Here is a 22040-nt window from a genome sequence, read left to right as displayed (position 1 = left end):
TCTGCTAAAACACCAAGTTGCACCAGACTCCTCCATGAACCTCAGCCATTCCACCCACCTACAAGAGAGGACAAGGGAGGGAGCTGTAGTGTCTCTCTTGTTTCTGTGGAAAGCCCAGCTACTTTCCCCTACTCACTCACTCTCTCTCTCTCTCTCTATATATATATATATACTTCTGTTCAATACATGATCTTTATCACTGAAGATTAACTGCCTGAGCTTGCTCCGCCCCCTTGCCTCATTCCCTTTTGCATTCTGTCTCTTAGACGGTGAGCCTGAGTGTCACTATCTAAGATTCTTGCTGATATTTGTAACCTGCTCTAGGAACATTTTGTTGGCTGATGAAGGACCGCTCCCCACATTAAACAGGGGGCGCCCTTTGCGTGGACGCGCGCAGCCCCTGGACCGTGTGCGGCTCCATCAGCACAGGCTTGGCTTCGCCTTCCCCCAGGTGGGATACCTGGAGGTCTCCGCCTACCTCATTCAGTTGTCCAATCCCACCTGGGGAAGGGTTGCCAAGGAGACCAGGCCAGGTAGGGGAGGGACTACCTGCCTAGCGCTTTAAAGGGGACCCCCTTCCCTGGTGGGCCTGGGTGTCCTGGGGTGTTGGGTGGTGGCACGGGGACCCTCGGGCTGCCCCCCATGCCTACGGACGTGGTGTGGGCTGCAGGGGAGGCAGCGACGCTTCACGCAGCCTGTCCCTTCCCCCGCCAGGCCTGGCAGCCCCAGGGTGCGACGGGTGGTGTCGGGGGGTCCCCGGGTTGCGCTCCAGGGTTTCGGTGACATCACAGGCCGGGTGGTGCTGCGCTGCATTGCGTGGCCTACCCCTACTCTAGGCAGCCCTTGTTGCAAGCCACCCTGAGTGGCGCATGGGAACTAGAATGTTGAGATAGAAATGTACATTCAAATAAATTAAACTATAAGAATAGTAATCGAACAGATGGATGATCAGCTCTTTTTTGTGCCATATGTTTGGGGCTTATCTCTAGTTTGAAACACTCAGGGGCAAATCTATCATACATAGTGAAAGCCATCTTCAAAGCTGTTCAGCCGACACTGTAGGAACAGGGGAGAAATTGATTCAGTTCACCTTCAAAGGCAAACCCACCTAATTCACACTTTCCAGAACAATACATGAACTAAAACACAGACATCGTTTAAGATTCACAGTTGTGTTTGAGATTTGAATTTTGTAATGCAAAATTCACTGGCCAGGTAATGTATGCAGGTGTACATACTAGGGTAAATTTGCCTTAAAATGCATATATTAATGAAAATATAAATAAGAGGGAAAAGCTTATTTGAAAAAATGTGTATATTAGGCAAAGTTCCATACAAACATACCTGTGTAGATGAAGAAATCAGCACCAAAATGCTGATTAATTTTCTTAAGGACTTAAAAAATATATACATAAATCCACAAATGGATGTGGAAATGCACAGTACCAAATTTAACACTGGAAAAATGAGGAACTGAGAAAATCTGAAATTGACAGATTCACCCATTCCTAGTTCATAGCGGGTAGGGTGGATGCGGATGGCGCTGTGTCTAAACCACTGAGCCTTGGGCTTGCCAATCGAAAGGTTGGCGGTTCAAATCGCTGCAACGGGGTGAGCTCCCGTTGCTCGGTCCCCGCTCCTGCCAACCTAGCAGATCGAAAGCATGCCAAAAGTCCAAGTAAATTAATAGGTACCGCTCTGGCAGGAAGGTAAACAGCATTTCCGTGTGCTTCTCTGGTTTTGCCAGAAGCGGCTTAGTCATGCTGGCCACATGCTGGCCACATGACCCAGAAAAACACCGGCTCCCTTGGCCTGTAAAGCGAGATGAGTGCCACAACCCCAGAGTCGTTTGCGACTGAACTTAACTGTCAGGGGTCCCTTTACCTTTACCTTAAGGGTGGTGGGAGTTGTAATTCTGTTGAGAGAGGAGTGGCTCTGATAAGGAATTTGCAGTGCCTGAACTGAACAATTTCATGGGTCTTTGGTGGATAGTCATGACAATTAACATCCTCTCAAACGGGTTTAAATTTGTAGTGTTGATGTGACCTAGGTTTCCTGGAACTAGGCTCTCAAGAAGTGAAAGAAATGAAATTACCATTAACGGCGTATTGAAAAGCTGACCTTTATCATGCTATCTGATCAAACAGATAAAAAGGTTAATATAATTCCAACGGTGAACAATGGAAACAAATAATTCTCCATACTTCCAATGCAGCATACAAGTGAATTACAAAACTTAACAGTTAATGGAATATGCTGGTTGTGATTTGGTGAGAAACTTTATTATAAGGAAAGTTTCCAATATAATGCCAACAATTTGTGGCTTTAATAATAGCTCATCCATGTGCAAAGTCAGAGGGAAGTCAAGGGATGGAGTCAGGAAGTGGAGTCTGGTGAAGATTGACTGAGCAAGGTCATGACCTGTCAAGCTTTTTGGTGGGATATGGGAAGAGTTTGGGGATGGGTCAGAGTTCGATGATGTTTAACTCAGAGGATGCGGGTCTTATGAAAAAAGCAGAACAGTACGCAGCCTCAGCATGAAATGAAACATGGTGCCAGGAAGCCATCAAACCTAGTGCCAGGAGAGAGTCCCTGGGAGAACATTTTATAACCAGGGTACCATTGCCGAAAGTGGCCTACAGTCAGCGGCCTACATTCAGCAAAGAGGCTGAGATGCAGAGAAGCATATCTGAGGAAGATATTAGTTCCCAAGTGTTTTTGTGCAAGGTAACGTGATCCTTAAGGTAGCTTAAGCAAAACTGTGCTGAATATTGTCAGTTCAGTGCGTGGTTGTGGCTAGTGAATTGGTGGAGGACATTTCTTCTGGTATACAGTTAGACTGTGACAATATTCAAATGTCCTCCTGTTCTCTGCTATAGTTTATCTCGGCTACTGCTTCTTTGGTGAAATCCTCCCCCTGTCTCGCATTCCTTCCTTCTACAATTAGTTATACAGGAAATCACATGCGATCATGTACGCAAAATATCTGAGGGCCAATGAGGACCTTTGAAAGTGAGTGAGGCCAATGCAAATGAGTAAGTGCTCATTAACAGTGCCAAAAATACTACTTTGAAGAATTAGGAGAGGTAGAACCAAGAATTGCTGATATTTCCGAAGAGGCAATGGAGAGGCCCTCCAATCCCATCTCTCACTTTCCTATAACCTAATGGAATGACTGTTGCAGATGACAGTTGAGGGAGTAGCCAGATTGATCTGGCCTCTCAGCAAATTATTTGGTCTCTCAAATAATTAATAGACAGTGATAATGAGGAAAACCTGAGGCTTAGAAAATGAGGCTGTTTTTGTATGAATTATTATAGCCTTGCTCAGAGAAAATATAGAGACAGTTGTCGCGTTCAGCTTTCAAACTTATTTGCAAATCTATTCATATTTTCAATAAAATTGGCAAACCTTGATTCTCCTCTCATTTGCATCTCTGTGACTCTGGGGTCCTGAATGTGTTGGGTTTATTGACTCCCTGCAGCACATTAGCAAAGAATTGGGCTTTGCTGTTTAATGTTTATCTCCAGTTTCAGCAGAGCTCACCCATCTCTTCTGCCGTGCTGGGATGCATTATCCTGGGATGCATTTGACTTCTATCAGAGCTGCAATATGAACAGATCACTAAATGTGCCACCTTGACTGAGTTTCCTGGCTGACTGTGCTTTTGCTATTTCATCCTCCCCAGCCGATGCAGAACTCCAAGGGCATGAGAGTTTAATCATCTTCCTTATTGCAGAAACCACCTGAATTTAAAAACAAAGGAGGGGGAAAAAACACCCCACAGCCTTATTTTTAATAATCGTGGAACTGCCTCTTGCAAATGTAAATTTTGACATTTTTGGTTCCTCTGCCAAGAATGGAAATTACACAAGGTAATTATTACCTGTGGTTGTGGTAAAAATGTCAGTTGTTGTTATAACTATTCTACTTTTCCACCAAGGAGTTCAAGGTTGCGTACAAGGTTCCCCCTCCAATACATGCACACACATTTTAATCCTCACAACCACCCTGTGAGGTGGGATAGGCTGAGAGAGAGTGACTGGCCCAAGCTCATCCAAACTCAAACTTTTGAATATGGTTCTTCCTCCTTGTCTAGCAGTCAAACCATTACACAGCAGTGCCTCTCAGAATAAATACATATCGCTGGCGTATAACAATATAGATGCCCGCTGTTTTAATAACTCCAATCTCAAACTCAAGAAAGTAGCAGCACTTCTTCACAAGTCCTTGATCAGAATAAGTTGTATATGAGATTCACATGTATTTGGTGAGGAATCATTTGTCTCAAAGGCAAATATGAATCCAGACAAGATCAAGGCAACCTTCAAACAGAGAGGTTTATCGTTATAGAGCAGTATTTTCCCAAAACTGTGAACCATTGCAAGTTCATATGCTGTGAGGAATATATCTCTTCAGAAAAAGGTAAGTATGCAGATGACCAAAAATAGCTTTAGCATATGTAATGAGACAAGAATCCAATATCTCTGTTAAGACCAGGTCTCTCCATAGTTTTCAGTTTAGTAATAAGTTGTAATTCAGCTGACCATACCCACATTATGAGTGACACGAGGATAAACATTGTTAAGATCATATATTTAAGGGTCATTTTTTGAGTGAAGTATTTCTGATGGTAAAGTCAAACTGCAGTGTCTCTGGTTCACCACCACCAAGTTCACTTGGGTCGGGCAAGTTTTACAAGAATAAAAAACTTTTTCTGCTCTTATTTTCTTCCTATCACCAGCTGGCATTTGTAGGTTTTCCTGTTGTCATATTTCATTTTACTGCTGCACTAAACAAGCATATAATTTACCATATAATTCTCTATCTCCAGCTATTCCCCCTGGCACTCAGTACTGCAGAGGACTAGCCAAAATGAAAAACCAAATGAAATCCATTTCAGAACAAGCGTTCCAATTCCTTCTTTTGAAATGTGTATGCATAACATATGCCCTAAATTAAAGCTGATGCAAGTATCAAGTATTTCCTTTCACAGAGAGCTGGTTGTTCCTTTGATAATTCTAGAATTGGAAGGCACCACAGAGGCCTGTGTTAAGAATCCCTTCTCAGTCCTAGAATACCTCAGAACCCAAGCATATTTGAGGTCCCTTGACAATTCTCTGCTCTCTATAGCTCCTGTGTCTCATTGCGGTTTCACAGCACCTGGAAAAAGGAAACTGGAAGTAGTTCCCTGTAATGATATAGGCTGATGGGAACCCATATTTTAAAAAAATAAAAATAAAAATTCAGACATGACAACACCATCTTCTTGACTTTCCTCAACAATCATTACATCTTTTTCTATGCTTGTTGTTGTTTAGTTGTTTAGTTGTGTCCGACTCTTCGTGACCCTATGGACCAGAGCACGCCAGGCACTCCTGTCTTCCACTGCCTCCAAAAACTTGGTCAAACTCATGCTGGTAGCTTCGAGAACACTGCCCAACCACAGTGGCGTAGCGTGGGTTGTCAGCACCCGGGGCAAGGCAAGTAATTTGCGCCCCCTAACCCTAACCCCCAGATGTTGCGCCCGGTGCGGCCGCCCCCCCTGCACCCCCCACGCTACGCCACTGCCCAACCATCTCGTCCTCTGTTATCCCCTTCTCCTTGTGCCCTCCGTCTTTCCCAGCATCAGGGTCTTTTCCAGGGAGTCTTCTCTTCTCGTGGGGTGGCCAAAGTATTGGCGTCTCAGCTTCAGGATCTGTCCTTCCAGTGAGCACTCAGGGCTGATTTCCTTCAGAATGGATAGGTTTGATCTTCTTGCAGTCCATGGACTCTCAAGAGTCTCCTCCAGCACCATAATTCAAAAGCATCAATTCTTTGGCGATCTGCCTTCTTGATGGTCCAGCTCTCACTTCCATACATCACCATCTCACTTCCATACATCACTATGATTGTACAAATGATCAAATCCAACCTGTATCTGACATGAGATAATTATCTAGGTAAGAATCATAGAGGGATCTCAAAGGTTTTCTGGTCCAATTTCCTGCCAGTGGAGGAAATCTACTGTTACATCATCCCTGATAGGTGGCCATGCAGTGTATGCTTAAAAACCTCTAAGGAAGGAGAGAGACAACCACCTTCTGAGACATTTTTTTCCACAGCTAAACAGCTTGTGCTATCAGGAAGTTCTTTCTCATGTTGAGAAAAATCCTCTTACTTATCATCTGAACCCAGAAGCAGATATCAATGCTGGTACACTGGCATTGTAGTGGAATGAAATAATCCAATGGGGAGACATTCCATCCTCAACACACCCACCCCGGAGAAGACAGTTATAATGACAGAATTCTCCTCAAACCAGGAGAGGTTTTGTACTTTCCATGTGGAATCTTTAAGAGTCTAGACAAATGACATAATTTCTTTACTGCAGAACTTGGCACTCTAATGGGTAGCTGATTGTGAACTGTGGACCGTTTGTAGCTCTTGAATCATCAATAATCCTACACCAAGACCTACATATCTCATGTCTGACTTTCATCTATACTTTATATGAGTACGTGCTAAAGCTATTCAGCAAAGGAACAGTATTCTCCCATGCTGGGACAGTGGGTGGACAATCTCCCCATCAGATTATTTTATTCTACTATCACACCGGTCCTTCAAACTGGTCATAAACAAACTTCCTCTCAATGCCCCGAAGAGAAATTACAGATCCCTAAGAAAGATTTACAGACTCTCCAAGTGTCCCTATTTTCCAGGGACAGTCCTGGATTTACAGAAGCCATCCCGGTTTCTGATTTGATCCTGGAATATCCCGCTTTTCCTTAGGATGTCCCTATTTTCATAGGAGAAATGTTGCAGGGTATGGAGCCCTGTATAGGGAAGGGTTTTTTAAAAAGTTTTTTTTAAAATGTTTTATTATATTTTGATATATGTTAGAAGCTGCCCAGAGTGGCTGGGCAATCCAGTCTGATGGGCAAGGTATAAATTTAATAATAATAATAATAATAATAATAATAATAATAATAATAATCAGTCCTTTTTTTCCCCTTAAAAAAATGTTTAGGGGTACTTTCATTTTCCTACTCATATGGAAATATTGCCACTCAATGAGGCCAAACTTAGATTCACAAAATGTTTAGGGGTATGTGTACCCCTGCGTACTCCCAGAAAAAAACCACAGTTGATGATGTTGATGATGTTGATGATGATATGTCCCTATTTTCATCAGAGAAATGTTGGAGGGTAGGAGATTTATAGAGGGGTAAGAGTATCACTACGACAGCAGTCAGAGAGATGGTGCAGTGCTTGTAGATCTTTGTGCAGTTACAGATGCAGCAGTTCTTCTGTCACCATCTTCAAGAGCACATGGTCAATGTGATTGAAGTCCAGTGAGCTTTGGTAGCAGATGTGCCTACCATGCATTAAAGCCAGCCCAGATGATAGTCATAAAATGGACTGTGCAGTTTTTTTTTCTACAGTAGCAGAGACTCTACATTTGGCACACCTCTTCATTTCTACTAAATGCCAGAAGACCTTCCGAATGCAAATAGCTTCATTAGGGGTATGGTGTGCCTTGGCTCTGTAATAAAACACAGGTGCTTTTCAGAGCTCCCCTCCCTCTCCCTTCCCAGTGCATTCATTTAGCATAACATGATTCAGAGTTTCAAGAAACACTTAATGAAAAGATTAATAACTCCTCACATAACAAGGATAATCATGCATTTTTGACCATGTCGGTTTCTAAAAAGAAGGTTTCATTGGTCCAGGAAGCCGTTATAGTGACCTTGGAAGACTTTCTGCTCACAATGTAGACATATTAAGAGGAGTTCAGGGATATATATTTTTTAATAGTTTTATAAGTTGTGTCTCTTTGCTTCTCAATTTGTATTGTGTTATTTTATGCTGTTATTTTTATTGATTATAGTTTAGAAATTATTTATGGTAATTGTTAAGAGTGAATTTCTGCTTAATTATTATTTGCTGATATTTAATTTTATTGTGTACTATTCGGCTCTACTGGGTTATTGAATATTACTTTATTTGACATAAGTTGTTTATTTTAAAGTTATCTTTTTATTTTGACATTCTCATATTGGATCAGATTGTTGTAAAATGTGTGATCTTTGCTGTTTCTTCAGCTTGTAAACCAGCTTCTGTATAGTAATATAGAAAGATAGTATACAGATTAAAAGTGAAATGAAATAATCCCTAATCAGTTTTTTTTTTGAAGGTCATAGGTTGACTTTGGCCCACCCCAAAAGATTGTGATGAAGAAAATATGAGTGATGGATGTGCTCTAACAATTCTCAACCCTTGGAACGAGGCAGGGACAAACATTTGAAAAGAATAATACAAAAAAGAAAATTTAAAAATCCCCTTTAAACAGAATAACCTCTCCCTCTTCTCCCCCCCCCCCCCAGTGCTGCCCTAGATAAATATGCAACAGTAGAGACTTAAAACATTTCTGCATACTTAATCATTTATCGAAGTGGGATTTGATTGGCAAGCTCACTTGCCTCACAACCAAAAGTCCCCCTATTTTGCAAAGACCTATAACTGCATGGGCAACAAGCGTGACTGTAACACCTGGTTTTCCTCTTATAATTATTCTACCCTTAATTGGAGAAAGAAAAGAGAAATCATGACACTCATTTGCATATCAACTCCGACTAAGGGGAGAAAAAACATTCCGACAAAAACCTCAGACAAATAAACATATTGTAGCTCTTTCGAAGGCTTGACATGAATTCTCCTGTAATGCAGACGGGGGATGAAGAGAGGTTGCCTAATAGTAGGGTTAAATCTGACACTTAAAATATTTTAAAAAACACACACACACACACACACAAGTGCAAGTAATGAAATGGCTTCCTTCACCACCTCACCCCCTCTTCAGATCAGCCTGGGCACATCAAGGCAAGTCCCTGTCCTTTGTTACGCCTGCTCTTCCACCTCTCTCCCTACCTCTCGTGATTCGGCTTTGAAAATTAATGGGGCTCAGTCTGAAGCCAATTTTGAAGCCCATGAATGACAGCTCTAATAAAAGCATCCTTTTCCATGCCAAACTGGGACACACAGATATGTTTAGGTTAACCACACACACACACACACACACACACACTTTTTATAGCAGTCGCTGCAGACATTCCCACTTACATGCAGGGGAAGCCTCAAACAAAGTGGAACGAGGATGAGCTCAGTGGCCCCAGATCACGTAAACACCCACTGAAATGTTCTCCAGTGCAAGCGCCGACAAATATGCAGATGGCCTTAACATTATCTTTCCAAGAGCAGGCCAGCAATTCTTTCGAGGAGTTCAAAACCAGAGTGTATGTGATGGTGGTTGTCCCCCATGGTGACTGTCTCCAATCTCTGGTTGTGGCATTTGCCCGTTCTTTTTTAAAATGTCTGTACAGGGGGATAGAAAGAGTTAATAGGTAGACCAATAGAAAAGCCAGAGGCGGAGCCTACCAGTTTATAAAAGGGCTTAGCCCAAGGTTTGGGTGGGTTGGTTGGTTGGGAAAAGGCAGTTGGGAGACAGTTGGAATTAGAGAGACAGCGCAGTTGGTTCTTTTGTGAGGGGAGGTAGAAGAGTTAGAGACAGGATAAAAATAAGACTAAGAAGGTAAAGAGTAACAACGTTTTGAATGCAGTTAAAGTTTATTTGTGTCTGCAATAAACTACACTCTTCTTTGTTAACTTGAGAAACTGATTGAGGCTAAGTGATTTACTGGGGAGGACCTTGTTGGTAGCAGTGGATTAGTGGTGTATGGGTCAATAATCCGTGAAACAACTGGGAGTTCTGTATGAACGCCACAAAGTTATTCAGAGGAATACTGCCAGTATTCGTGGAGAGGGGGTGTTGGGGGAGGGGTAGTACCTCTGGTGAAGGGGACACATTGTGCTCCTTCTGGGATAGTTTGACCACCTTGGTTCCCCATCCTGCACTCAGCTCTCACCTGTGACTCCTAGAAGCTGTCAGCATGCGACAGTGGCCACACCCTGGGAATGGATTCGACTGGCTGGCTAAACCCTCATTGAGTTAGGGACTTCCTCAGCACGCAAAGACAGGCTCCGGTGGATTGAGCAGACAAGACCAAGAGTGGGTCCAATGGTCAAGAAGGCGGTTTCTGCACGTGCTGTAGAGGGAAACGAGGGGCAGATGGGGCTCACCCACCTGGGAAGGTAGCCCATCTGTCAGGGACTGGGCAGAGGAGGAAGAATGGTGGAGACCACCTCCTCATCCTGACCCTTCCAGGGAGGAGGAAGAGGAAGACAGTATAAATGGACAACAGTGGTTTGCGGGAGGTCACAGCTCAGAGGCAGATGAGGGGGGAAATAATGGGAGAGGAGGAACAGGCAGAGTCAGAACAGCAGCTGGCTGACATGTTATCACTAGAAAGCATTCCAGACCCATCATCTCCCAGAACTTGGCAAGCCTTAGAAGTAGGAGAGCAAAAGCTCAAAGACAGAGGGCACCTAGCAGCACCTGTAGAGGAGGTGATGATGATGATGACGATGGGGAAGTGAGAGAGGCCAGGCGGTGGAGATTCAGTCAGGACAATGCCATTATCCAAGAGGCTGGTCTCTATAGCCTCTCTCTGTAAGGTTTGAAATAAAGGACTAAGAAACTTCTCCTTGTCTTTATAATTTCCTGGGCAACCAGCTGGGAGCCGCTGACAGCACCCTGACACCATCTAGGAGAAGGGAAACTCTGATCCTAAATCTCTGCTACTGGGCGTTTATTATGGGGTGGGTGCTTCTCACGCATGCACTTTTCTGCAGCATCCACATGGTGTTAGCACTGTCAAAACACTGCCTCATAGTTCCCCCTCATTTTAATCCAGATTTTCCCGGGGGGGGGGGAGGGTTACAAAACCCATTTGTGATCGCTCAATGACCTGTTCATTCCCGACTCAGAAACACCCTGGGAAGGTAGCAGTGGCGTTGTGAGTGTCCTTTTTTTGAGCCTTCCGTCTTGATGCGCAGAAAGCCTTGACCCCTTTTTAAGCAGCCAGCAGGAGGCCTGCACATCTGTAACAGAGACTGTCAAAGAAAGCCTTATGAGAATATGTAGGCTGCAGAGGAAATGTGTAGTTTTTCATCAAAACAACAAGAAAACGAGACTCGGTAGGTAATGTCTTGCTGGTTTCTTTTCTTATATGCTTACATTTCCCTTTCTGCACAATGCCATAAAAACCCATTAAAGTAAAACACAAAAACAGGAGCATAAACTGTCACCAGAGATCTTTCAGCCAGTCTGCAGTTGTCCATGCATGGCTCCTTCCAATTTGTAGCTTTGAATCCTTTTTTTCTGTCTTCTGTGCAGGGTATTTTTAATGTAATTCCTTGCAAGTACCATGGAAAAGGATGGGGGGGGGGGCTTATCTTTTTAACACACTTATTTTAATCTCTTTGATGTGCAGTAATCCAATATGCATGTAACCTGAGGCTGCTTTCTAAAAAAAGAATGATCTGCCAATGATAAGGAAGACTTGTAATTTGACTGAATGGAATTTATAAAAGTCCAGGAGACGAATTGCTGGATGGACAGAAACTCCTTTCATCTCGATCAGACTGCTTAGACATACGTTGAGTAATTCCATAACATTAATTCAGTCAACAGCGCTAATGTACATGCCTTTAATTTTACATAGTTGAAGATTGCAGGGCGGGTTGGGGAAGAAGGTGTTAGCAGAATCACTTAAATAATGCAGACAGAATCTAATGAGAAAAGAAACTGATAATACTTTACTGGGCAAACTGAACAAAACCCGCACATAATATGGGAAATAACAAAGCAAAACGTTTTATCTTTCTTAGTAATTCAGTAATTCAATAATCCATAGCAAAGAGACATACACCTAACATGGAGGAAAACCTCCCTCAGATCTGGTAGGCAACATCACCACCCCTCTTGGCTTGCTGACTCTAAACAGAGTTAACTCTCATTTTGTGAGTTCTTTGGATGGGGAAAAGTCAGTTGTCTCCTTGTGTTACCTCACAGCACTGATTCTAATCAACAGAACTTGAAGGGCAGGCTGGTTTTGAGCAGACCATGTTGGTCTACTTTGAATCAAACCATTTCATGCCCCTAACTTTAATCAACCTGAACCAAACATCTGCTAGGGATTTTTGTTGTTGTGCCTGTATTGCCTGTTGTGCCTGTTAGACTAGATGACCCTTGGGATACCATCCAGGTCTACAGTTTTATGATTCTATGAAAGCAGAACCTCACATACTACCAGGAATTAGGTGCCAAAGGGTAGGTGGAGCTTAATTCAAAGAGAGAAGGGGGGAGTTGCAGAGAAAGTACATCTGAAAGCCTCTAAAGAACTGAATGCTGTGGTTTGTAGTGCTGCAGAATTTTGAGAAACATTTGAATGAAGTTTTGATACACACACAGTTATAATAAAAAAAGAAGATGAGCAGAAGGCAGCTATATTCCTGAATAATGCAGAGACCAAAGCAGTTGATGTTTTTAATAGCATGCAGCCGAGACTGGATGAGAGGGTCTGCCAGGATACTCTTATGCAGAAGTGTGCAGAGTTTTACATACCAAAGGAAAGGGAAACATTTGAGAGATACCAAGTTTCACAAGAGGACACAGATACGAGGCAAGTAACTTGAAAGATTTTAAACAGGCTTGAAACTGGTAAGCCAGAACTTCATCATAACAGACGAGCTTGTGATTGAAATTGGAGATCGAAGGAAGGAAGGGGTAAAAATGAAGAAAGGAAAGGGAGGAAAGGCAAGGAAAAGAAAGAGAAAGGGAAGAAGGAGGGTGGGAAGTAAAAAGGAAAGGAATAATTCGGTTTCTAGAAAATATGGTACTCAGTTTAGACAATGAAGTCAGAATATGCTAGGAATTTGAGATAATCAGCAGGATTCTTAAGAGAGAGAGAGGGGAGAGAGAGAGAGAGAGAGAGAGAGAGAGAGAGAGAGAGAGATGTCATTACATCTGATGGAGCAGAATGCAACAAAGACAGCAAGCAGACAGCAAGCACAATTCAAAGTGTTGGTGCTGACCTTTAAAGTCCTAAACAGCCTTGGTCCTGTATACCTGAAGGAGCATCTCCACGCCCACCATTCAGCCTGGACACTGAGGTCCTCCTCTGAGGGCCTTCTGGTGGTTCCCTCACTGTAATAAGTGGGGTTACAGGGAACCAAGCAGAGGAACGCCCTCCTGTCAGGTGTCAAGGAGATGAGTAACTATATAAACTTTAGAAGACATGTGAAGGCAGCCCTGTATAGGGAAGCTTTTTAAGGTGTAGTGTTTTTACATATGTTGGAAACCACTCAGAGTGGCTGTGGCAACCCAGTCAGATAGGCAGCGTATTATTATTAGTAGTAGTAGTAGTATTAGTATTAAGCAGTAGGCCAGCATATCAAGGAAGTCTACACAGTCAGTGGAAAAATGCTGCTAGGGTATGCAACCAGAAACACACAAAATACATGATAAGAACCAGAAGGGTTTGATGGGTTTTGTAACAAAATTAAACGAGGGATAGCCTGACCATGGTAGTCTCTGAACTGGTTGCATCAAGGCTTGATTCCTGCCATGTGCTCTACCTAGTTCTGGTTCAGATGCTCCAGCTGGTGCAGGATGCAGCAGTCAGACTGCTGAGGGGGGTGGACAACATATGACATCATTGTTAAAACATTTCCACCAGCTGCACATCTACTACCAAGCCACTTCCAAGTCCTTGAGCAACGTAGCCCTGAGCAATGCAGGTCCAGGGTACCTGAACTCGTATATCTCATTTTGATCACTGAGATAATCTGTAGGAGCATCGCTGGCCATTCTCTGAGCTGGCGAGGCTCAATGGACAACAAGAACCTGAGCTTTTATAATGTCATTGCCCCAGTATTGTGGAATTCTCTGCCAACAGAGATTCATCAGGCGACTTCTATTTCAACTTTTAAATGCCGGCTGAAAACTTTTCTATTCTGTCAGGTTTCTGCAGGCAATTAAGAAGAATATGTCTTTCGAGAATGATTAATTGATGTCTGTTTTTAAACTTTATGCATTTTTTATTGTATGGTTTTATGCATAATTGTTGTAAATCACTTTGATATTTTTACGAATATATTTTTATAAGTAAATAACATATTAGCTTGCTGTAGTTATAATCATCAGCTTTTATTAATTAATTATGTTTGTTTTCATTTTTAATTGGTAAGCCTTAAAGGCATCTGAAATATATGTTAATGTAGATTAAGTAAATTGAGCTTTTTGGAGTTCCAGAAAATAACTAACGAGAGAGAGGAACCTTCAGAATAGATGCACTCACTAGCAATAATACTACTACTAATAATAATAATAATAATAATAATAGTACCATAAGATGCTACAGTTGTGTTTTGCTCCTAAGGAGTTGGACAAATGTATTAAAAGGAAATACTTTCCCCTGATCCCAGGGAATAAATTTTGGGTAGCATAGGTGGTATGAAATATTTCTCAGCATTTTGATCCAGCAGCTGGATTTTGTTGAATTTTACTAGAGGAGCAGAGTTCACTTAAATGCACTTTTAATATTCCCTTTGGAGACACTACTTTTGCAGGCTGCTTTTTTGGAAGAGCATTGGCAGGCAAGATCTTTTATTCTAGCAGTAGATATATGAAAGTACTGAGGGACCAAGGTATCTATTGATGAAGCTCTTATTTGAGGCAAAGTAGTAGAGCAGGGGTGGCGAATCTGTTGGGCTACAACTTCCATCATCAACATTGCCCACAACAGTTCCATTGGTTTTCCCAAATGGTTGGTGATCCCAATCTGCATGTAGTTTATATATCACAATATACACATAAGACACTAGGAAGATCAACAATGGGTGGTATCTAACTCATTACATCAGTGCAGAGATTTCCACTTGTACATTGGGGTTTCTCCCCAACCCTCCAGAGCAGGGTTTTTTGGGGGGAGGGGGCACAAGGCACACACCAGGGAGAGGAGACGGGGGCAAGTTGTGTTGTGCAAGCAGAAATCCTTGCAATGATCAAATGTGTTAAGTGGCTATCACTCAACATTTTAAAGTATGGGCTGAAACTTCATTCTTTCTGTTTCTTCGGAATCAATCCACTGCAGCAGTGCCAACAAATATGTGCCCCCCTTTTCATTTTACGAAGTTACCCAAAGATGGTAAAAGAAGCTTTCCAAACTTGCTTCTCAGCAACAGGGCAACAACAGCCTATATCAGAGCCCAGTTTTTGTTTTCCACCCCTCTTTGGAGTGAAGTGATGAGAGCCAGACAAAGGCAACTATTTTATCTCACTCACAGCACAATATTTACAATCTGATGAACAGGGATTTAAATGACAAAGGAATCAAAGTACAGAAGCATCAACAAATCAAACAGCTCCCAAAGCTCACAGAAGCAGCTGTGCTCAGAAGTTCAGTCATCAATACCTCTTTGCGTTCCAAAAAGTCAACTGTCAGTGGCTGCTGTTCTCTTTTTATGGTGATTTAACAGAGGTTCAGAAGTAAGGAGGGACCCTAGCTGACTTTAAAGCTGAAACTGTAGTTGCCAGTTAAAGTGGACATATGAATTGTGATGGAGCGCTTGGTCCATTTAGTTCAGTACTAAGTGGACCAACTCAGATAAGACTGAGGCGCTGTTAGTGGGTGGTTGCCTGGACTGGATGGGTGGGAGATCACCTGCTCTTGATGGGGTTACACTTCCTCTGAAGGAGCAGGTTCGTAGCTTGAGGGTACTCCTGGATCCTTTGCTATCGCTCAAGGCTCAGGTGGCCTCAGTGGCTTGGAGTGCCTTCTATCAGCTTCGGCTGGTGGCCCAGCTACACTACTATCTGGACAGGGATAACCTAACTACTGTTGTCTATGCTCTGGTAACCTCAAGGTTAGATTACTACACTGTGTGATATGTAGGGCTGCCTCTGAAGACGGTTGAGAAACTTAGCTAGTGCAGAATTCAGCAGCTAGGTTGCTCACCGAAGCAAGATGGCTTGAGTATATTATACCGATCCTGGTCCAACTGTACTGGCTACCGATTAGTTTTTGGGCACGATTCAAAGTGTTGGTTTTGACCTATAAAGCTTCAAAAGACTCAGGACCACAATACCTCAAGGACCGCCTCTTTCCACATGAACCCTGAGATCAGATTCTGAGGCCCTTCTTCATGTGCCACCACCTCGAAAGACCCGAAGGCTGGCAACACGAGAACGGGCCTACTCTGCAGTGGCTCCCCATCTGTGGAGTGTGTTGGATATTGTCTCTGTATGTGTGAGAATCATTTGTTTCAGAAACAGAGAAGAACAAAAAAGAAGTTTCAAGAAGCAGCAGAAGGCTGAGATTGTTTTGTCTATACAAGGACGTTTTTCGCTGGGACTGTTCTTTGGATACTTGACTGAATCTTTATGGCGTCCATGAATGTTTATTGCCTACTGTGCGTACCTTCAGCCTCAAAGAATCTTTCCAAGGAAGGAGCTGTGTTGAGATGTAACTCTGCTGAGTATGGATACTGGAACACATGCGCAGCAAAAGTGATTCTGGACCCAGTCCTTCTAAATCATCCGCCAGAGGTTTATGGATTGATGCAACAGAATGCTCTCCCCAGGGAAATTCACCTGGCACCTTCATTATACACCTTTAGGTGCCGGGCAAAAATGTTTCTTTTGGCCTTTTGTTGATTTGATTAACATCCTATGCCCTTTCACAATGTGGTGGGTTTTTTGGGGGTGTGTGTGTGTTGTTGGGTTGTTGATTTTATTTTGATTATGTATTTTGTGGTTTTAGATTTTGATTTTATTCTGTGATCCGCTCTGAGACCTCCAGGTGATATATAAATTCAATAAATAATAATAACAAAATACGTACATACATACATACTCAAGGGCAGTCTTGGTGTAAGTGGCATAACACAAAATGGCTGCCCTGAGGGGTGTGGCATAGCATAACATGACTGTCACATACAAAAGAGCCAAAAAAAGAGAGGGCCACCAAAATGTGCATGTATGCCCCTTCATCAGCCACCATCAGTTGGGCGTGTGAGAGAGAAGGCACTCCCATCAGCCATTGCCATACTCATTCTCAGAGAAAGCCTATTTGCAATTCTCTGGTGTTCACCATGGAAGGAGGGGGGTGGGTGGGCAATCCTGCCAGCCAATGAAACATGGGCATGTTTAAGGGGGCGACTTCAGCATAAAGAGAGGCCTGGTAAACAGGAATTGAACAAGGAGAGCAAACAACTCACAGCCACCTGTGCACCTCAAAAATTTGCCCTGGAAGGTCTCCCAACAGGGAGGTGGGAAAGGAAGATAAAGTCTCAAGTTTACAAGAGGAAGTTTGTTTTCTTCACACATTCATAGCATTGGATGCATCCCTCTGAGCTGTTACCATGATACTGTGTTTTTAATCATATGAAGACCACCTTGTGTGAGCTGTGCCCCCAATGGTGGCGTGATAAAACGAGCTCATATATAAACATATGGTGTGAATTAAATGTTGAAATAGTCATTTCAACTGTTGGTTTCCCTTTACGATTCTCTTTACCAGTTTAGAGAAATTGGTACTCGTCTTGTACAGAAGAGTGGTATGAGTGGTGGCATGGCACTGCCCAACAGCAGTGGCCGGTCCTGAGAGCTGATGACCCTCAACGGTCCTAATTTGCATTTCAGTGGAGCCCGGATGAGCAGAGGCATGCAGATGAGCCTTGCGACACTTGCATCACTTGCAGATACAAAATATTGCTTCTGTGCAAAACACCAATAGCCAAACCAGTAAATGAGCACACTGAACTTTCGTCCGTCCTATGGAAGAACATATTTCAGGGAAAGTCTCAAGTCACTAAAAATCCTAAAGCAGCGTTTTTGGAACACTAGCTGCAGGGCACAAGGTAAAGTTTGAATTATCTCTGAGGGGTCAGTTTGTATTTCTAGATTTCCCGTTGGAATAGTCTCCCACCCCCTCCTCAATATTCATTTTTTATCCCTACTGAAATGCTCGTAATAATAATAATAATAATAGTAAGCACCTGGGGTTGCCACAGCCGGTGTCATTTGTTTGCTTATTTTTTTGGCCTCTCTGAACATATTTGCAGTTACAATTGGGATTATAAAGGCAGCATTTCCTTCTGTGATGCATTCAAGGTCATACACCATGTTCCCTTGCTTTGCTCTGTATCGCCAGAGTAATAAAAAAAGGTAATGCTCCTTCTTACATTGAGGAGCAGATCTCATTTCTGCCGAACATCTGTGCTGTATGAATTGTCCTATTACACCCCGAACACCAATTCTTTGGTAATATTATCAACTTCATTCTTTCCTCTACATTTATATTTATGTTGATATGAGGCAACTGGGAGATGCTGTGTTTGAAGCATGCATAATTCGAATGGGCATAAAGTGCAAGGAAGGCCATTTTGCTAATAGGAATATGTAGATTCAAAGAAGGAAAATCACAGGCAGAAAGCGGGAGCTAGTAGAAAAATGGAAAAGGTACAGTGTGCACCACGGGGCTGTTTGAAGAATGAGGCAGGTAATGATGCCACTAGGCTGCTGGTCTGGAAGCAAGGCAGGAAGCCAACCAACCGGCAGCCATGGAGGTAAGCAGAGAGTCTAAAGCAGAGTTTCGGCTTGCAAGTTCACCTTCCATCTTTACTAGAACCCCATGGTGCATCAGTTGGTGCCAGGTACAAAATGGTGGCTTGGAGGACAAAACCAATTACCCACTGTACCATGGGACTCATACACTGGAATAACCAGGGGATACAGAGGAATACAGTTGCTGAGTATTTGTTCTCATTGCAGAAGAGGAGCCGTAGGCTTTCTTTGTATTGCCTCAGTTTGTCTCGTTGGTCTTATACCCATGCCCTTGAGAGCCAGTGTGGTGTAGTGGTTAAGAGCGGTAGTCTTGTGATCTGGGGAACCGGGTTCGCGTCTCCGCTCCTCCACATGCAGCTGCTGGGTGACCTTGGGCTAGTCACACTTCTCTGAAGTCTCTCAGCCCCACTCACCTCACAGAGTGCTTGTTGTGGGGGAGGAAGGGAAAGGAGAATGTTAGCCGCTTTGAGACTCCTTAAAGGGAGTGAAAGGCGGGATATCAAATCCAAACTCTTCTTCTTCTTCTTCTTCCTCTAGCTAAACCTCTAATTGTGCCCCTTATGATATCAAAAGGTACATTTTGCATTTTGATCAGCGGATTGTATTTCCATGACTGAGCCACAACATTCAAGCCGGTTCTGAGGGGCAGCTTCCAACATATATAAAAGCATAATAAAACATTAAACATTTTTAAAAAAACAAAACACTTTCCTATACATGGCTGCCTTCCGATGTCTTCTAAAGGTCGTATAGTTATTTATCTCCTTGGCTTGGGTGGGGGCGTGTCACATAACTTCATACCCACCAACATTTCTCCAATGAAAACAGGGACATCCTAAGGAAAAGTAGGACATTCCAGGATCAAATCAGGAACCAGGATTGCTTCTGTAAATGCGGGACTTTCCCTGGAAAATAGGGATACTTGAAGGGTCTGCTCTCTTCTGCCCCCACTTCTGGCCTAAAAGTTCACTCTTTGTTTTGGTAATGAGACCAGCTCTATAGGAACAGTTGGAGTCAAATTGGCCTGTTGTGTCATCTACTTATCTGACTCCCATTGCAGGGAACTGCACTACAGACATCCACAAATATGACCTTGATCCGTGTTAGCCTAATTGTCCATTGCATTTGTGAAATAAAAAACTGGAGATCAGACCAAACTTAACCGCACTGAGAAAGTGAGTGTTATTGTTAAGTTGCCTTAATACAAAGAGTAACTACTTGAGATGCAGGGAAAACAGCTCGAGGAATAGACGGGAGGACTCTTCTCGAAGATTGCTGTCAGGAGGAGGTGCAGACTATTCCTTTGAAGCTAATGTAGTCAAATTTTCTGGGGCTGGTGCCGCCTTGGGCTGGAGCATCATCTGAATGAGACACATTTCTGTCTAATCCTGCTGAACGTAGATAAGTCTGCCAATTGAAACTGTAAGAGGCCTGACAGCCAATGGCACCAGCTTTGTAATAGCAAATGACTGGTGCTGAAATATCAGAAATGGAACAGCACTTTCTGACAGCACAAAACGAACGTGTATGACAAGACATTTGAGCCACAGTCATTTTCTGCTCAAACAAGTTGTCTCTTCGTGCCAAATATCAGATCTACCTTAGTAACTAAATGGGCAAGTTTCATTTCCTTGCTGACATTTAGCGCTTCTTCTTTGCCCATAGATTGGTTAGCATTTCACAAGTGGCTTTGGTGTCACTTATGCAATCTCAGTCCTTCATGTCACATCAGAAGCTTCTGCTGTTTCTTTTGTGATAGGCACTACGCCAAAAAAGAAAAAGAAAAAAGTTTTAATTGTGCTTCGCTACAAGTCTGTGGTGCCCTTTTGAGACCAGTCTTTGATGAGGCTTCTGATTGCTAGTTGGACAACCCATCTCAGGAGGCCACCATTTTGCTGAAACTAAGCAGGTCTAGGTGACATTGGTGTCTGAATGGGTGACCCATTGGGAACCACTTTTACACCACCTTGGGCTCCATAATGGAAGGAAGGTGGGATATAAATTCAAGAAAAATAAGTACTTCTAGGCCAAAGTGACTCGCTGGGTGGAGAGGAAATGCCAGCACCATCAGGTCTCAGGGACTGGGCAGAAGAGGAGTGTTGGAGGCTGCCTCCCCAGCCTGACCCTTCTAGAGAAGAAGAAGGCTGTTCAGAATTACAGCAAGGGTTTGAGGGAGATCACAACTCAGAGGTAGATGGGGGGGGGAAGCTGGGAAATAATGGGAGAGGAGGAGGGGGAGGAAGCACCAGGGGCGACAGCTGAAGGACACAGTGTCTTTAGAAAACATTCCAGACCCCCCTCCCAAACCTGACGAGCATTTAAAGTAGAAGAGCAAAGAGCTCAAAGGCAGAGGGCACTTTTCAGCACTCGTCGTGATGATGCATGAGACAGGTAAGGGGTGGAGACTCACTTGGGGTGGCGCCATTATCCCAAGAGGCTGCATTTGCAAGCCTCTCTGTGAATATTGAATAAAAAGCAGTTGGTAAGGAATTTCCTTGTCTTATTCATTCCTGGCAACCTGCCGTAGGGGTGGGATCCTCTGCCGCCTGACATCAGGACTAGTGAGGCAGCAAGGAGGTCAGTACAGTGGAAGTCCACTAGTAGGAGTGCCAGATTGGCCCTGCTGCTGTGTTTGTACCATGTTGACCTCTCCTGGTACACTACAGCAACCCACCTGCCAGGAAGGTATCATAGCAACCCCTCTGGGATTCATGAACCTGTGAATTTTGTGGTTGGCTTAAGAAGAGTTTTATACAGTTCTCAATGTTAGTTTCTGTTTGCCACTGTGCAGCTGCTTGGAGTCGCAGGACTCTGTTTACATTCCAGAGACAGTCCAGGCTGTTGGAAGTCTCATGAGAGACAGGAGACGGATATGATGTTTTACTAGTTTCCTCTTCCTTTGTTCCTTTGTTTCATTTGCTCTCTGCTTTCATAGAGAGAGGATGTATATTTCTTTGCTGTCTGTGTAGTAAGAAATAAAGCATAGTGATGTAGCCATAAATCTCATCACTTCCCTGTGCTGGAAACTTTGCTGAACGGGAATGTGCCTGAGGCCCATTCAAAGGCCCAGGTCATTAATTATCGTTGGGAGGTGATTCCGAAGGACTCGGCTGGAGGAAAACGAGCTTTATCAGCTTGGCTGAGCGGAGATCCCGACATTTTTGGTTATGGGCCCAGAAGACCGGCAGAAGACCGGAATGCAGCAGCTTATCTTCTCCGTGTGTCTAGAAGATTGATGAGAGTGTTGTACAGAAGTGCACTAGCTAACTAAACTTCATTGCCAGATGTTCAAGACTCCCTACAATATATTGGATAATCAGGTGGTTGTACAATGTAAAGCAGCCAGAGAAGCGGACACGGAGCAATGGATCCAAACTACAAGAAAGAAGATTCCACCTAAACATTAGGAAGAACTTCCTGACAGTAAGAGCTGTTCGACAGTGGAATTTGCTGCCAAGGAGTGTGGCGGAGTCTCCTTTTTTGGAGGTCTTTAAGCGGAGGCTTGACAACCATATGTCAGGAGTGCTCTGAT

At 43.4% G+C, this 22040-nt stretch overlaps 1 long non-coding RNA gene across 1 annotated transcript; it reads right to left on the bottom strand.

The window, feature by feature from the left end:
• Positions 1 to 8005: 8005 nt before the first annotated feature.
• LOC309533951 lies at positions 8006 to 10278 on the bottom strand. Its single transcript, XR_014220564.1, has 3 exons — positions 9906 to 10278; positions 9103 to 9354; positions 8006 to 8099 (listed from the first exon to the last, which is right to left on the bottom strand). It is a non-coding gene; the product is annotated as an uncharacterized lncRNA (long non-coding RNA).
• Between the last annotated feature and the right edge of the window lie 11762 nt (positions 10279 to 22040).

The sequence above is a fragment of the Podarcis vaucheri genome (assembly GCF_965113315.1).
Source record: "Podarcis vaucheri genome assembly, chromosome: 6".
NCBI classification, from domain to species: domain Eukaryota; kingdom Metazoa; phylum Chordata; class Lepidosauria; order Squamata; family Lacertidae; genus Podarcis; species Podarcis vaucheri.
The sequence above is the reverse complement of the archived record's forward strand: the minus strand, read 5'-3'. Positions and strand labels throughout refer to the sequence as shown.